The sequence below is a fragment of the Oxyura jamaicensis genome, chromosome 17 (genome assembly GCF_011077185.1).
Source record: "Oxyura jamaicensis isolate SHBP4307 breed ruddy duck chromosome 17, BPBGC_Ojam_1.0, whole genome shotgun sequence".
Classification (NCBI taxonomy): domain Eukaryota; kingdom Metazoa; phylum Chordata; class Aves; order Anseriformes; family Anatidae; genus Oxyura; species Oxyura jamaicensis.
This window is the reverse complement of record NC_048909.1, coordinates 9,462,189-9,477,976: the sequence shown is the minus strand read 5'-3', so window position 1 is coordinate 9,477,976 and position 15,788 is coordinate 9,462,189. Positions and strand designations below refer to the sequence as shown.

General features: G+C 41.0%; 1 protein-coding gene across 3 annotated transcripts in view; it reads right to left on the bottom strand.

Moving 5' to 3' along the window:
• Window positions 1-15,788, bottom strand: part of DAB2IP (DAB2 interacting protein) — a 212,449-nt gene that overhangs the window by 170,503 nt on the left and 26,158 nt on the right. Inside the window, exon 1 of one of the 3 annotated variants that reach the window (XM_035341249.1) lies at window positions 9,365-9,384. The exons of 1 other annotated variant lie outside the window; for it this stretch is intronic. The gene's annotated coding sequence lies outside the window, so the exon portion shown is untranslated. Of the gene's footprint in view, window positions 1-936; window positions 1,408-9,364; window positions 9,385-15,788 lie in introns of those variants that run through there. One more of the 3 variants, XM_035341254.1, reaches the window with a different exon arrangement.

The following is a 15,788-nucleotide window of genomic DNA, read 5'->3' as shown; positions in this document are numbered from 1 at the left end:
AGAATACACAGAGGGACCTGAAACCTACTTATTTAGTTTAGATACAGTTACAATTAACATATGGACACAGAAAAGAAAGCTAAAACCCGGGTATTTGTCAAAAATAAGGAACAGTGAGGCCTTCAGCAAACATAAGGTCTTAGAAATATTTTATGCAGATTTCTCCTTGGAACAGATGACAGCAAATTGAATAATGTGACTCACTGGAAGGAAGGCTAGCACTTTGTAAAACAGCAGTACTTCATGTGCTCCTCCAGCTAACTTTGCCTTGTGTAGATACGAGCGTCTGACTGAAATGTCACCTCTAGAAAAAAAAGAACTAATGTTTTAAAACAACATCATAAAGTTAAGTATGTGCTAATTAGTGGTGGGAGAGAATGGTGGCCAGCAGTCTGCTCGTGGCAGGCCTGTTGTTTTGAGGTTAGAGGCATGGCTACAGTTCTCTCTCTAGTGACTGAATCTACACCAGCAGGTCATTAGTGCGCAGGATTTAATAGGCTCACAAACTGTATCTTGTCTCCTTGAAGTGGAATGCACCATTTGACTGCAAATCTGGACTGCTGGAAAATAACTGTGTTTTGTCTGAGATAACACTCAGGGAAACACGAGTTGGGAGAGCTCTCTTCCAAAGGAATGCAAACCCAAATGTATATGCAGTCTTGAATTACAATTACACTTACATTGCACAAACTTTGTTTTTAAAACCTAAAAACTTTGTTTTATAAAGCTCCAAAAGAAAGAAGACAAGCATTGTTCCAACTCTGCTCATTTCTTCAGGCTCATTAAAGACATTCTGAGACGAAACACAGTTTTTGATCTCAGGCATTGCTACAAGGCAACGGTACATTTCAAATGAGACATTCATTCCTAACAAAACAAAACCTCTGTGTAAGTAAGAAGTCAGTCCCTGAAATGCAGAAGTCCTTAATTGCTTACCTTTTATAAGCAGGTCAAATTGTTAGAAGTAGTTTCTCAAGGCAGCTCAGACATTCCATGCTGACTGCTGCACCGCAATAAACAGCTGCAAAACTTGCTGATTTATTTCCCCACTTTGTGTGCATTCTGAACCCCAGAAGAAATCCCATGCAGGAAAAAAAAAAAAAAAAAAAAAAAAAAAAAAGGCAAAGAAAAAACAACCCCAAAACCCACAGGAGAAGCACCTCTGCTTCACCCTTGAGCAAAGCACAAAAAAGTTTAACAGGGAAGCAGAAAGGAACTAAAGGCACAACTAAGTTCGGCTAACAAACAGCAAAAGCAAGGCTGTTCCCCTTGCCTGTAGTCCTGGCTAAAGGTGCCTCTCCAAGCAAAATTCGCTGAGGCTCCCAGCTCCTCGGAGCAGATGGTATTCACACATTATTCCCCAACAGCAGCATTCCCTAGGCCAATCAGGAGGCAGCACTCAAAAGCCAAGCGCTTCCCAGACTCTGTTACAGTTTTCAATAGCTATAGCACAAGATGAATGACTCAGAAAATGAATAAGCAGGGAAAATAAAACACGCCTCTCTCCCAGTCAGAGGCACAGGCAGGCAGTTCAGCAACCCGAATGTACTAAGCATTGGCTTCGAGTCGAATGCACCTGTTTTTCCCCTAAATCCTAACTGCTGATTACATTTTCCGTATCTTTGTGTTGTCAACTTAATCTTGGGTTGGAAGTCACAGGAAGAATTAAATCTCTGCATTTTTTTCTTCAGTCTTAAGCACTACAAACATTTGAAAGAGTCAGAAAAGGATGAACTGTGTGCATGTTCTTCAAGACAAACAATTCCCAGTTAACTCGATGAAGCTTCCCATGCCATCTCTTGCTGAAAACCTACATAAAAAGCTCTCAATATTTCCACTGGTTCTACCTAAATTTACCAGGAAAGTTTAAATTACAGTAAAACAAATACATCTAAGAAGCAAATGAGTTAATGCCTACCCACCTTTCAGGGGAACTATGTTACCCAAAAGCTGGCCAAAACCAGTAAACTATTTCCAACTGCTTTGTTTAGCTTATGTACCATTGCAACTGTCTCAGCCAGGGATCACTCTTAAATCCAACTGCACGGCTTGATGTCCGGCTTTTCTGACAGCTGCAAATGAGTAGTAAAGGATGAGCTCCTAAACAAAGCAAGTTACTCCTGGAAGCAGACTTGCAGAGCACTGACAGTTTTCTCCCCAGAATACAGTACTGCCCTCGTCAGCCTTCCAAAACATACTGAAATTCTCTTTATTTTTTTTTAGAGCAGCAAAGACTCCAAGAAGATAACGCTGCATTTAATGTTCCTGTGCCAGCTCTCACTGCAGTCTACATAGAATGCTTTTATTGCTGCCACCAGAAATTAACTCTGGGTTGGCCACCGCACTGCAGTCAGACAAGTGGAGTCAGTTAAATCAGCTCAACTATCTGGGGTGGGAAGCACTCTCCCAGGTTCCCCTGGATATTTTCAGATCTTTGTCTGTGGCGGTAAATTGATCCTTTGCATTCCTGTCTGACACATGAACTGTGAAAAACTCTTCAGGGATATTCTCTCTGCCACGAGTAATACTCTAACAGCACTTCTGCAAAGTATAAGACCAGTTGCAGAGACAATGACATACTGTGAACTCTGGCCTAACTTTTACTATTATTATTTTAAGTCAAATATATGTATTTATTTATTCTGGAACAAGTAAGAGAACTCCATTCACATCTTACTTTCCTTATTTCAAAACACCGAGCATTGGGAATTCTCCAGCCTGGATTAACTGGAGGACTCGGAGGCATCGATGTGCTCCCCACGCCACGCCATGCCCACCCAATGGTTAAGCAAACAAGCCCACACATAGAGCCCCAGGACAAAGAACAACGGCTCGTGTTCGTACATTTGCCACAGCTGTCTACCAACTTCTCAGCTACCTCTAGAAAAGTATTTAAAGGCGTAAACCAAATAGCAGCATATCTAGATTTGGTAGAAAAACAAACCTGAAACTTTATTTTGGCAGACATTTTCTGATCGCTGCATTAAGCTCTGGGGCTGCCAGAATCTCTAACTACTGACTCACCGAGCAAGGCAGCTGGTAGGCCTCCAAGTCTGTATCAGCAGTAGCGATGCTTTGCAATTAAATCTTTTGCATGTGCTAGTTCCTTGGAGATGCTCAGAGGGAAGCATACCTAAACGTAAATGTTATCACCATAATGCTCTGACATGATAACTGCACGGATGTGTTGAGAAACCTCCCTGACAAACACCCGAAGCAGACAATCAGACTCAAGAACCTTGCAGTGCAGTGGCCAAAGGTAAGCACCTATTTATTCTTTCTATCCCTAGCATACAGCACTCTCGTTAGATATGGATGTAAAGCATCAGCTGTTGGCAACCCTTCTGGGCATCACCAGAACAGGAGGCTTCTGTCCAACACCTCAGTAGCTTCACGTATGGGATCACAGCAACCCTTGCTGAAAGGTCACAGAAAAGGTCTCGAGAAAGACTTATGTTTCTATTGCAGCTTCTCCAGCTTCTGTTATCTGCTACCCAGAACCTTAGGATTTTGAAAGCTTCTGACCTACAAATACCTTGATATATCATCTCCTCTTCCATTAAATCCCTTGTCCTTTGTCTTCCAAATCGGACACATGAATATAACATTAAAAATCCGGTGTAGGAAGTTCTGTGAGAGACTCGTAACAGCGTCATACTTTAGAGAGAGAACTAGAAGGCTTTGCTGCAAGGCCGTGTTTTGGAGTTGATCTTTTTGGAAGCAAAATAAAAGAGGCTTTGGAAATATTTGACTGTGAAAAGCCCCTTTTTCTTCATTATGAAGAATGAAGGCACTACCTTAACTGTTTCCACTACCTCCAAGTACGGATGGTTACACCCTGCTCATCTAACGTCCCTTGGTACTCTCACGTAGATGGTTCTCCTTTACTGTGGGCTCATAGGCAGGCGGGGTGCTTGTTCCTTGACTGGCTTGACCTTCTTCTATAGATTTTAGTAGTGAGAGCAAGGAAGAGACTGCGTGCAAAGTTTGTTCCTAATTCATTTATAAACCTGGAAATTGTTGAATGCATTCTACAAATCATGACATACTAATCTTGTTAATCTTTGGTCTCCTATTCCCCCAGAGCTTCCTGCCTTTTTGATACTGTTGGACACTTCACTAAAGCTAGATTGGGTTTCTGTGTTTCACCTCGTACTGTAAATTATACTGAAGTTTTCAGATATTGCTTATATCTATTTTTAAATCTTTCTCTTCATTGCCAAAAAGTTCTGGGGACAATAAAGAAATCCAATTATACCCTCCCACCTATTTTAAACTCTGTGTTTACTGTACTTGCCACACACTCACTGACAGTTCAGGCAGACTACTTACTATTCTTTTCCAGCAGTGATCACTACACGTACTTGCATCATTTCTTTAGAGTACGCCCCACACTGGTCATACAACTTACCTCCAGGGCTAAGCTGTCACTATTTCAGATGTTCACCAATAAATAATGCCCTCAGGTAGGACATATTTGAATTTGCCAGCAGTATTTCTTTAGTACAGATACTCCACTTCGTCTTTGCCTACCAAAATTTAAAACTTCTTTTTTCCAGAAAAATGCGTTTACTCCTTCAGTCTTACCTTTCAGTGCAGCACATCTTACATATGAGTTATAGTTAGTACCTGAACACAGTATAGGGAAAATGAAGAAAGCTACGGCATGCTGTAAGAAAAGGACTGCCACCCAAAATACGCCTGCTGCTTTTATGCACAATTCATCAGGAATTCAATCTGCGTTTATCTTCTGCACATATTACATTGACATTTGTCTTCCTCTTTCCAGTTTTTCCTACCATCGAGCATGTGTTCCTTTACCTCTCTTTTGTCAGAAACCATGAAGATAGACATGGTATAAGGACTGCAACAAAGAAGAGAAGAATGATGGCTAAATGTCTCAATGCTCTATAGTTCTCAGCTAGCTCAGCCTTGAAAACTGACATTCACGATGAGGAAGTATGATTTTAAATAACTGCTATTTAATCAGAAGAGAGACCTTGCTTATGTAACAGAATATCAAGGAATAATATATTTGCTAAAGAATTCTAAACATCTCTAAGTAACCATATAAGTATTTCTACTACCAATATACACTGTTTTTTTAACTTACTGAATCCAAAGTGTTCTTTACAAACAAAAGCAAACAACTTAAAACGCTGGCTGAGGTAAGCAGATGAAGAAGGCATCGTTTTTAAATGACCTATGCCACAGGCCACAGTGCAGAACTGTTTAATCACCTAATGATAGTTTAATGTGCTTAATTTCCAAACTACCCATTAGCATTTGTCTTCGGTCCTGTAGACAACGATGGGAAATCCTCTTTTAAGAAGATGATCATATGAGGTCAGTAACATACATATATTGTCCACACAGTGAAACAAACTTCATGGCCGTGAAATGGAAGAGCCCAGGGAGCTGATGAGCCCTCGGCTCTGTCTGCTGAGGTGCATTCTTGGCCTTCACCTGTTCTATGGCAGATCTTTGTTCTCTCTCACTAAATAAAACACCTCACTCTTCACCTGCAGCAGCCATAAATTCTTGGTCTTGGGTTCCTGCACAACTCTGCTGTTAAACTTCAGATCTGATCTAGAAAAGTTTCTGTTTTCCCAGCCCTTGCTTCTGCTTTCCTCTCTACCAAATGCAATCTTCAACACACATCGAGGTGCTGCTGAGGTTAGATTTCCTTACAGCCCTGTGACATTGCTTAAAGAATCTAAATTACCAACAGCAGGAAAAGTTCAGGCCTGGCTGCCATCCATGCAATCCTCCCGGCTGATTACGTATGTCAGAGTTTGAAAAACACATGCTATAATTCTTGTATTATCAAAGCACAATGGTTTAACTCCAGCCCTTTGTGGTACAAAATCTGCATCTGTGATTCGCCCTCACTGCGTAGGGAATACGATTCCACTAAAACCAGTAGACGAGATCTGCTCTACAATGTTGCTCAGAAAGTCTGCTAAATCCACCGTGCCTCTAAAAGCTTAATAAGTAACTCACAGAGAAATATTGTCAGGCTACACACCAGAATGAACTCGGAGGTGATACCAGTGCTCACTATAGCGACAACAACTGTAATCTAAGCAATTAGAAGACACAACCAATGCCCAATTCAGATATTTTGTACTCAAGAGTTTGTACACAAATACAACGTTTTATAAATCTTTGCCAGCTCACAAAAAAACTGCTGAGTTGTCTTTTACTCTTATAGCTGCAAGCGGCACAAAGAGAAATCTGCAGCTCTGATATGTCATCCCTCTGAAATGGGTAATTTAGGGCGATGGTTTCCGAATCAGCACATTCTTCAGCACTTTCCTTCCAAGAAAAGGTTGTGGGTTTGTATGTGCGTGTGTCTGTGTGTAACAGAAAGAGAGAGCAGAACCAAGTACATTCATTCAGTACTTTTTAAACACATCAAAAAGTCAGAACTGTGAGCCATCATAAAATGACAATAATCTTTCTTTATATTCCTTCTTTTCAGAAATGGAAACAAAATACTGGGGCTGGGGGTGCCGTAATGATTTTTAAAAGCCTTACAAGAATCCGGATCGTTATGTGAGCTTTTATCCCAGGTACACAGGGAGAAAAGTTGCAGAACTTTGTCTCCTTTCACAAACATCAGAATGGATAGCAACTTCTCGAGCTGGTGTTCAAAGTGGTGCAAGTACCACAGCTCTACGAGGAATCATAGAAAATAACCCAGTAACCGTTTCACCCACAGGTTATGATTTTATTGCAAGGTCTTTTGTGTCAAGGCAACTAACACAGCTGAAATCTCATTGCAGGCCCCCAAATAAATGAGCTGGCCCTCTGCTCCAGTCACAAGCAGTAATAAATCCATGAGGTATCCTCCACAGAGGCTGGCAACCTGATTTGATTAGTAAAAAACTGTGTGGAAAAATGAGCCACACAGCTTCTCAGTCTTGAATATTCCACTAAGGTCTTTCTAGACGATTTCATACATCTCTATAAGCAAATGAAAGGGCTGCAAGAGGCAAAAAGAGCAAATGTAAAGTATATTACTGCCACATATCCTTCAGAACAGCTTTTGCTATCATTAGCGATCTATTTATTGGGCTGGTCGCGACCAGCTGAGAAGGAACTGACACTGAATTCTGAGATAAGGTGTATGGCACACCAGGAAGGACTATCCGGTAAATCAAAAATGAAATAACAGTTTTCATTCTGCCAGCAGAAGGAATTAGATTTGACATTCTTGAAGGCAAAAAGGCACTTTTACAGCAGGCAGTTCAAGTTACGGTCTGTTCCCAGGGCGTTCGTGTTTGTCACGTGGGCAGTACAGGAAGATAAACACAACAGCTACCGTGTGGCCAGGGCAGCTCGCTTGCTGTCTGATAATACAAGGGACAAAGGGGCTGCTTCGTGAATGACAGCTACCAGAAAACCTTCTCAGAGGAGAAAACCTTTCTCACCAGCACCCCGCTGGCATATGTTTGAGAACTTTCTACGTAATGAATTCATGCAAAACAATGCATGGTGTATCAGAACAACAGATGAACGCGCATCGATTCTGCTCCTGCGGCTCCGGCAGCACAACACCTTATGCAATTGACCCGACCAACAAATGCTTCAACCTTTTTTTTTTTTTTTTTTTTTTAACCATGGGATTGTTTACATTGTTTAAATAAGTAATTTTAAAAAATGTATCTAAAAGGAAACCAGGGATTTAGAAAGGAAGGGGAACCATAGGAAGTTCTGCTCTGGTCCTTGGTGCCATGGGTGCTTATTTCCCTCATTTCACAGTATGAACATTTCCAGTGCCTGTCTACTTATTCAAATATTTTGTAGGAAACACAAGTTACTACAGAATGTGACAGAATAAACTTCACATGTCTGTAGGGAGAAGAGTGAAAAAGTTCTATATCTTAAATATACATTCTAAATTTAGTGAGCCGTTTTAGCAAATCCGAGAAAGCGAAGTTACGCTTATATTTCCCAAAGAATCAGGACACTCTCTGTGACTCCTAAAATCCATATTCTAATGTTGGGACACGCAAAGATAGTTGTTTATATGTCTGTTAACATCAGCCCAAAATGTGCATGCACTTCTCTGATAATCCTAAAACTTGCTGCTATAAAGAAAAAAAAACACTTTCAAATCTATGTCATAGTGGCAGAAGAGGAGGAGTGAGACACGGGAGGTAGATGCTTTTGTTCTAGAAGGAAAGTAATATAACTACATTAAAAAGAGAATAAAAATTGAAATAAAAGAACTGTGATACTACCTTCTGAACTTTTTCAGGTAAATATTATCATCTGAAAAACACTGAATTCTGTCCTTCATTATTTTATACAATTCAGCCTCAGCACGGCACGGAGCTCGAAGTAAAGCAGTGCTGCCCACTTATATCTGTCCAGTCAACTGTTCACATAGTTTCACTGTTACTTCATTCCCTTAACCACATTCCTTCCGCACAGCTTCAGGTCTACTCTGATATTAACACTGCAGTTACGTTGTACTAAGAGCTCCGGGTTATCAGCAGAAAATATGCTGCAGGAATTCCAGAGGTAGCTCTTGAACCCTGTCTATGGAGAAGGTGGAGTACTTTGTGGATTTCAGACTGCATACAGAATAGCACTAAATACATATGAAAGAGCTGAGAATCAATGCATTCTGAAAAACACAGCCTTAACTGGTTTTTTAAAATGTAAACAATCTGTTGTCCTCAATGCAGCCAATCCACTGTACTAACAGAGAAAAAAATGTAAGATTTGCAATTGCAAACAACTTTTCACCCCAATTTATGCCTTTTGTGTGCCTTCTAACAGACCAGATAGCAGAACATCAGCATGTGGAATGTTATAAATGCAGGGAATAGCTGCAGTTTTAACCACAGACTTTAATTCCAGGGTGAATTTATGTGGTCCACAGCTAAATATATCCCTCTAAGTAAATTACTCACTGCAACTGCCTTTAGGAAAGCTTTCTGCAGATAAAGAAACTGTTTCCAAATGCTAGGCTTGACAGACACACAGCATAAAGTTACAATCTTTTCTCACTGGCAAAAAAGACCCCCAAACTGAATAACGTAAAATAAACAGGTTAGTCTCCTCTCTGCAAAGACTGCCCAGGAGACAGGTTAATGAGGAGAGCACCAATCCTGCTGGATTACTTCTTACAATACCCTGGTTATATCAGTCTACTGCATGCCTATCTTGAAACCCTGTAAACAGAGGGATTTTTAAGATAATGTGAAGCACATTACCACACTCATTTCTACTGATCCATGCAGAAGCCAGTAAAAACACATGCCTAACCCTTTGCCTTAAGTAGGATGTGCAACTCAGACGCTCTTTTGCTATCCTTTATTTCCTCTTTCCTATGTTTTCTACTTCTTACCATTGGAGTTGTCCTGGTCCAAGGGATTATCTGGTTCCATTACTTCAAATAAAAGCATCCAACATGCAGTTCTCCATGCAGCAGAGGCATAAAAACACAGCAGTTGCCTAAGCTGATTCACCTGATTTATGAATTAGTGCTGCATCCATAAGAGGCTGTGTTTCTTCTTTTGTATTACATCTGGCTGCTTTTCCAACTAGATGGCTGGGTATTACAGCATGCAGGCCTTTTTCCAGCATCCTCTTAATGCATTATATTTAAAGTAGCAGCAACCTTTTTCTCCCATCCCCCAGAATAAGTTACAGCACTGTAACTAGGCTGAGCTGGCAGAGAGCGGAGCTCATTCAGAACAGGACCTGCAAGCGTTCTGCGATCCGTGTTGCTGCATAAAGAGAATGACTGATACAATAAAAAGTAAGCGGGGTTTGACACAGCGCGGTACGCACTGCAGAAAATGGCACCAAAACCAGCAAAGGTCTTGAGGGCTTGGGGAATGCCTTCTGAAGCCACCAGTACCCACCCCCTCCCACACAAACACAAATTATGTCCTGTTCCCTCCTCCCCTTCCCCCCCTGCTCCAATCTTTTATAACCCTGGATCTCCTCCAGCAATAGTCTGTTCCTTTACTCAGTTTATAATAAACTCTGCCATTCCCTTGTGTCCCTAGGGCTGTCTTGGAACGGAAAGAAGCTGTTTGCAGAATGAATAGACCAGCCACGGCCGAACAGGGAGGCAGCTCGGGGACTCTGCGCTGGGCAGCTGCAACTTGCTGCAGCAACAGCCGTCTGCTGGGCACCTTGTCCCGCATTTACCTCCTTTGCCAAGCCAGGAGCCGCTGCTAAGCTGGCTTCCTGAGAGCCTTCTGCAAACGAGCTGGGGGCAAGCACTGGCTCTGACAGAATCAGCCGGTACACGACACCAGATTCTGGTACTGCAGACACTCTCAACAGAGATAATATTGGTTGGCGGTTAGATCGCAGGACCAGGAGTCAGGGCACCTTGGTTGTACTGCTGGGTCTGCCACTAAGTCCCTGAGACCTCACAGAATTCAGAACTCTTCTTTGCTCCTCAATTTTCTATAAGAGACATTGGAATGTGTCTTATCTCACAAGAATACAGCTGAAAGTTCCCAACTTTAAGTGCTTTGAACTTCTTGGATAAATGATACAGAAGCGGGACTGAGGAAGACAACCTATCCCATCACCTAGCTGAAAAATACTGAATTTTACTTTCTTTGAAGACATCTCCAAAAAAATAACAGAAAAAGATATCAATGTGCGACTATAAACCAAGGTGTCCCTCTGAAAGGTGAAGTCATACCATTACAACAACCCTGGAACAATTCTCCAAACCCAGACTTTCAGGATCAATATCATTTTGAATGTGCTATTCAAACTCCTTCTTTAATACTGCACCAAAGGCATTAAGATTATCTCGTTTAAAAAAAGAATGCTTTTGTTTAAATCTAAGGCAAGGATCTCTCTAAACACCTACAACAGATTTAGTGCATTTTAGGTTTGTCATGGCTGATGACACAGGATTCAGAGGCAGACAACAGAGTGCAGGGTTTTCTATTTTGGTGCTCCTGGGTAATGGTTCTGCCTTACTAGCTCACTCTTTACAGAGTCATGTAACTTGTGCTTTAGAGCTGACTATTCATGCTTGGTGCTACAAGCTGTAGGCGGACAAATGAATGGCTGGCTGAAGGGAGAAAAACATGCAGTTCTGTATGGAGAAATTAACCTAGCAGGTTGATATGACTCTACTGTAATTGTACCTTACAAAAACACTTCAGTGCTGTTCTTGAGAATTATGCCATATTAATAGAAGAAAAACTCATTTCCATGTATTTGTTTTAAGTATTGCTCAGTATATAGTCCCTATTAAATAATGTTCTGAGATCTCTGCCTTGGTCTAAATTACAGTGCTGCAAACCCTATATTCTCTCTGCTAGCACCCTACGCTCCCTATGTTCTTTACAACTTCACTACTTCTCCCCCTCACTGACAAAACAAAAAACCTCCCTCTTTCCACCTTCCCCACAAAGCCACCTACTCTGTGACTACAGGAACGCGGCACTGCCTGCCTGCAGCCCTCCACCTGGTCGGGGTCGTACAGTCTAGGATTCAGTATATGACAGAAAAAAGTGCGTTAACTCTTGACACACGCATACGACATCCCTCCAGTCTGACGTAACAAAAGCTGACCACGGTAGGAATAGAAGGGACTTAGGGAAATTTTGGAAGCGAGCAGTCCTGACCATTTGGCTGCCCTGCATCCCAGGGCCTGGAACTGCACCAACACACACAAGGTGACTCATTAACACGGCCTACCTGGGTCACAGGAGATGGACTCCAGATGCTGAGAGGTCCGCGCTCATCCCCGTGTAGCAGTACTGAGTGCTGTAATGCTCATTGCAAGTGACAGGAATTATATAAAGAGAGAATTTGTATTTTTCCATGAAACAGAAACTGTGGATACATAATGTGCTTTTCATAGACAATTTAGTACCAGGAAGGAACAAACACCTGTGAAATCCTTCCTCGTGGTGAATCAAGAATAAGCCGGTAATGCTAACCAAAGAGCCAAGACCAAGAAACTGAGACAGGAACAGTGAGAAATAATACTTATTTAGGCCTCAATGACTGTATATGAGAACGGATTTGATTTTAATGTCATCAAAACGATTTGCTCCTCTGCAGTTACAGCCCTAGTAAAAATTAATCTTTAATGTGCCAGTCAGAATGATGTCAATATTTTGGCTAAGGCGGTACTCACAGTTTCTAACAATCGAGCAATTGTCATGCACTCTTTGCTTGAGCACAGCTCATGCCGTCAGGAAAGGAGCTCATGCAATGATTTTGAAGAGAAAGGGACAGTTGGAAGACCAGGGCTTTGATCACTAGGGATTTTAATTGCTCAGGCACTGAATGGAAAATTGCAGAAGTAAAGAGGGAAATGATTTTCAGACAAATGGCCTGAATGGTCAGAGGCTATGCTAGACCAAATCCTAGGAAAAGAGCCAAGCACACTGAACTAATGAGTGTGGAAAGAGAAGCCTAGCTAGCATATTCTCTGGAATACCTATGAGGTTAAGCAGAACACAAAATTTAGAGTTTGGGAAAGCTGACTCTTCAAGGAAGGAATTTTGAAATGGTTGGAAGGAAGTGGAAATTAAATGCACTCGGTTTCTGTCTAATCAGAGCATCTCTGCATTCCCCTAGATAGGCAGTTATGAGACAAAAAAAGGATGTTCTAATTGCCTAATGTCTGCATGATGTTAGTTTTAACACCGTCTACCTGCCATCCTCCAGTTGTGTTCGATGTGTTAGACCTTATGTCACAGGGATTGGTTGCTACTACTACTAAACTCCTATTTCTTTCCAGTAAAGATGGGAATCTTAGTTCACATTTGCCTTTAATTCATGCCATAACTTGAAATTGTAAACAGGAAAGATGTTACTTGCTTTTAGTTTGCTATTAACTTCCTGTAAAACTGGGCAAATCAGCTCATCTCTCACTTATCAGCTATATGCATCTGTATTTAACCTGTTTGTTATTTATCATACAGTAGGTTAACATTTCTGCATCAAGCTACTCAGTTTCCGTTTGAGGTGGTAGAGATGCGGGGATATAACTTCAGTTTGTTTCCAGGGAAAGGATTTGTTTCCTAAGTCCTTTTGGACTAGGTTTTGTTATTTTACGCATAGTGACAATGGATTACAGTCAACTGAGAAGACATGAAAAGTCTACTTCCTTTTCTAAGAGGTGTTTTAAAGGTCTCTAGGAAAAGGTAAGCAGAAATACCTGTATAATATAAACAAGTAGAGTCAAAGCACATTTTGAAAATAACATGCTCTTCATCCAGAAAACCATGTGGGTATAACTTTTAGGTTGTTCCTGATAGACCTTATGATAGCAAAATGATGTGCTATCTCTAACAGCCCCAGGACAACCCCAGAGTACATCATAACTTTGACTAGGTCTTGCTTGTGCCAAGTAAACATGACTACTCCGCTATTTTAAATAGAGACACAGAGACATAAAGCTGCAGAACACCTTCTTTGCAATCACGATTGTGATTTAGTTTGAAAGATATAAAAACTTGAAGAGCTTTAACTATTTAAAGTTCTAATAGCCCTATAGTGAATCTGTTAGAGCACAAGCAGGTAAAAAACTTCATCTGTTACACTTCAGTTGCTAGTACGTGTGCAAAACCACTTCCTGTGGATGCCTCCTCAGTCTGCCACTGCAGTAGTGCCACGACAGGGGAGAGGACCAAGTTGGAAATGGAAAGATCTCCATTCTTTAAAATAAAGAGAAAACATTTTAGGCTGCACATCTAGAAAAAGGATTGAGAAGAGGTTCAGTTGCTTTTCCCCTTGAGAAACGGAAGAGTGGTACATTATTCTGCCTGCTTTCTGATGCAGTCGTTGCTAGCCAGTGTAAAAGATCAGCATGATGCCACAGCTGCCCGCCACCACACAGTCCTTCTTTGAAACATAAATTCATATGTAGGAGGGAGCAATGAATGCATGCAAGTTGAAAAGCCAATGAAGCACAGACCTGCTTAACAAAACAGTCTGCCAAGGTTACTGGGGGTGTTGTCAAAGCCTCTTCTTTTGTGAGGCTGAATAACAATTCATAGCAAGTAACCAGCCTCACAGTTTCTTTGGCTTTACCTGGCAAGTTTTCAAAGTCACTCTTCATGGCTGGGTCTGTTCACACTGAGATGCAGCTTATCTTGCCCTGGACAGAAAGTGCAGGGATGATCGTACTCCAGAAGTCCATGCCAAAGTCCTATTGTGCTGTTTTGCTGCTTGAACTACGTCTGTCGTAAATGTGCTTGTAGATGACAAGCACAAATTGAAAAATGATACATCCTTGGTTACTTCATATTGGTAGGAAGAATTCCCCTGCCTCAGCAGCAACTGATCGCAATTCAACCATTTAATTTAACAAATCTGATTATAACCGGGACCTTCAAGAAGCCCCAGTAGCAGGGCAGCCCCAGTTGCCAATTCTATCCGTGCCATTCTATCCATGCAAATGTTCTTACTAGCACAAACCCTGTTAAGAGAAGACTATAACCTATTTAAAGCTTAGTACCCAAGAACTTTTAAAGGGAGGTTTGTCTGCTGAACTATCCAGAGCCATAAGGAAGCCTTTTTTCGCAGCTGGGTACTCATTTGGAATATGAATCATAATCTGGAGCAACAGGACATTCTCTAAGGATTCTTTATTTGGGGAGATGGAAATTTATACTACTAAATCAGCAGACTTTTACCCTAGTTTTCTGAAGAAAGTGATGCTCACACATCTAAGGTGGCAACTTTTCATCCAGAACTAAGCAAATCCCACCACAGGGAAAAAAAAAAAAACAAAAGAGAAGGTGTAACAATTAAATGGAGCATGAAACGCTGGAAGACCTGTGTTGGAGAAAGAGTCTGCGAAAGACATTCCCTAGGATTTCAGTGCAAGAGGCTGTGTCTGTCACTTCTTTCCCTTCAGTTCTCTCTGTGTTTTTGTGAACCATTAGGAGGTTTGGTTTATAAGACATTTTCTGGGGCACAAGGAGTTCAGTATCTGATACATGCTCAAAACATGTAACTTCCTGAACCATCTTTGGCTTGAAGAGTTTCAAAATAAGACAGTTCTTCAGATTCTGAAAAGGTTGAGCTTTATATCTCTATTCAAAACTCTGCCACTAACTACCAAACAAAGTGCTTCAGAGCTGCAGATTCTGTTGTAATCAAGATTAGAAAATACATTAACCATAAATTATGGTTATGCAAGGAGCACTCATTGAATATTCTACCATGAAATATGCCAACAAGCAATTTAATGCAGTCAATGTTTGTAAGACTGAAAAAATGAATAATGCTATTTGGACATCCTTTCACAGTAACTAGAACATAACATTACCTCTTGCTACTGTACGCTTCAAACTGATGCAAGGATCTCTGAGCTTCTTCAGTAAAATCCTCCTGGCAGTTTAATGGAGGAAAATAAAACTAAACGGACTCCTGGGCAAAAATAACAAAAGGTCTGCAACAGGCAGACTTCTGTGCACAATTTACCAAGCTGTCTGTTGAGATTCTGCCCTAGCTGACTTTACAGATTCCTAACTATGTTTTTGCAGTTGTCTCCTAGAAACAGGAACAAGAAGCATTCTCTGTTTTCTCAGCTCTTTAAAAAAAGTCTACAACAGCTTTCTTCAGATTCACTAACCAACATATATTTCCTTAATCAGTGGACGGCCTTAAAGAATGGGTTGTTCTTTGATACCATGTTATGTAAATGTAATACAATAGCGACTGGCATAGTGATATATCATTAATAAAAACTTGGACAAAAAGTAGCAATGGAAAGTGCAATTCAGAGAAATACCCAGACAAACATTTGACTGCTTACCAAAATCTTT